Source organism: Sardina pilchardus, chromosome 16 (genome assembly GCF_963854185.1).
Source record: "Sardina pilchardus chromosome 16, fSarPil1.1, whole genome shotgun sequence".
Taxonomy (NCBI): Eukaryota; Metazoa; Chordata; class Actinopteri; order Clupeiformes; family Clupeidae; genus Sardina; species Sardina pilchardus.
Window position 1 is genome coordinate 31834728 of NC_085009.1, and position 2500 is coordinate 31837227.

Sequence of the window (2500 nt, forward strand, 5' to 3'; positions counted from 1 at the left end):
TGGGACTCACTTCTAGAGATGCTGTCACCTCAGACACTAAGGAAGGGAACTGCTAGTGGTCTAAAAGATAATGGAGCATGCAGATATTCTTATACATGTATGAAAACAGCGCACTTCTAGAGATGCTGTCACCTCAGACACTAAGGAAGGGAACTGCTAGTGGTCTAAAAGATAATGGAGCATGCAGATATTCTTATACATGTATGAAAACAGCGCATGTCTACCGTCATTTCTGGACCTGAATATAAGCCGCACCAGTGAAATTTAGGGAAAAAAACAAATGTGTACATATACAAGCCGCACTGGACCATAAGCCGCAGGTGTTGGACCGTAACCTGTAATATCCATAGGTTGAGGAGCCCCCCTAGTGGCCGTTAGCTGTAAAAACACACAGATTAGCCCTACTATTGTATAAGACCAAAGCATGGGAAAAAAGCTGTGGTTTATAGTCCGGATATTACGGTATTTTTCCTCTAAAAGCAGGTGTCATCTAAATTGCGGTTAAATGTGTCTATGAATCAGTATTCAGAGCATTAGTTTTCTTCTTTGTACTATGTCAAAAGCAACCTTAACATTTTTTTTTGCCTCTAAAATCATATTTTCTCTTTCATGACATAGCCTACACTTCCCAATCTGTTAGACTAGGCATTTCAATGCACACTCATACTGTAGCTCTTGTGCTTCAGAGGACTTTCCCAGTTGGCTTGCTTAGACCACACAGCACACCACATCTTAGTTTCCCATGGAGTGCAGTGGTGTGGTCTAAGCAAGCCAACTGCAAGTCTGGGAAAGATCTGCCCCACTTGTGCAACAGCAGTGTGTTTATTTGGAGCATCAACCACACCAACACAAAACAGACATGTCTAAGCCTGTAATACACTATAAAACATATTCCACTGTGTGTGTGTGTGTGTGTTTGTGTGTGTGTGTGTGTGTGTGTGTGTGTGTGTGTATGAGAGAGAGAGAGAGAGAGAGAGAGAGAGAGAGAGAGAGAGAGAGAGAGAGAGACACAGAGAGAGACAGAGAGAGACAGACAGAGAGAGCCTACCTGCATATTATGTGTTATGTTAACGACTTGGACTTGGGTGCATGTTATGTGTTATGCTAAAAGGGAAATATGTCTGTTTTTCCCAGGATTTAACGGTTCATTATGCAAGATTTTCCCCTTAATATAACCTCTACGCAGCCAATTTGGTGGTAAAGGAACTTGCAACAGGGGAATGGTCCACCTAGCATGGCCACAGAGATGAGCTGCAGCTTGCTGCTTTGTGAATGGGTGCTATCTGAACTGACTGCAGCTTGTTGCTTTATGACTGGGTGCTATCTGAACTGACTGTAAATATTTGGGTTTCTTTGTGAATGGGTGCTATCTGAACTGACTGTAAATATTTGGGTTTCTTTGTGAATGGGTGCTATCTGAACTGACTGTAAATATTTGGGTTTCTTTGTGAATGGGTGCTATCTGAACTGACTGTAAGTATTTGGGTTTCTTGTGTGTGTGTGTGTGTGTGTGTGTGTGTGTGTGTGTTATCTGAACTGATTGTAAATATTTGGGTTTTGCATAATAGTCTCTCAGCACACTAGCAACATTATATTCAAGGTTTTCAAACGGTTAACTGTTTCCAACAGATGCCTCCCTCGTGCTCCACTAGACGGTTGAAAGGTGTGTTTGTGTGTGTGTGTGTGTGTGTGTGTGTGTGTGTGTGTGTATGTGTATGTGGCACAAACTGGATTGTTTAGGAACACTTTGCAGAGTCAAAATGTGTCTTTCCAGTCAAGCACTGGCATCGTTTGAAATAAAATACAAGGAGGTCTTTCTGGAAGGGTTCCTCGACATAATGTACAAAAACTCTTGTAGTGACGGATTAAAAATCACCTCCCTGTAACTTGTGTTGTGTACCTATTCAAAATCACCTCCCCTGTAACTTGTGTTGTGCACCTATTCAAAATCACCTCCCTGTAACTTGTGTTGTGTACCTATTCAAAATCACCTCTCCTGTAACTTGTGTTGTGTACCTATTCAAAATCACCTCCCTGTAACTTGTGTTGTGTACCTATTCAAAATCACCTCCCCTGTAACTTGTGTTGTGTACCTATTCAAAATCACCTCCCCTGTAACTTGTGTTGTGTACCTATTCAAATCACCTCCCTGTAACTTGAGTTGTGTACCTATTCAAAATCACCTCCCTGTAACTTGTGTTGTGTACCTATTCAAAATTACCTCCCCTGTAACTTGTGTTGTGTACCTATTCAAAATCACCTCCCCTGTAACTTGAGTTGTGTACCTATTCAAAATTACCTCCCCTGTAACTTGTGTTGTGCACCTATTCAAAATCACCTCCCCTGTAACTTGAGTTGTGTACCTATTCAAAATCACCTCCCCTGTAACTTGTGTTGTGTACCTATTCAAAATCACCTCCCCTGTATGTTGTGTTGTGTACCTATTCAAAATCACCTCCTCTGTATGTTGTGTTGTGTACCTATTCAATGGTTATTTCAC

The 2500-nt window shown here is 41.5% G+C and overlaps 1 protein-coding gene across 1 annotated transcript in view; it reads right to left on the bottom strand.

Moving 5' to 3' along the window:
- Positions 1-2500, bottom strand: part of dock11 (dedicator of cytokinesis 11) — a 158154-nt gene that overhangs the window by 82679 nt on the left and 72975 nt on the right. The gene's annotated exons all lie outside the window — the stretch shown is intronic.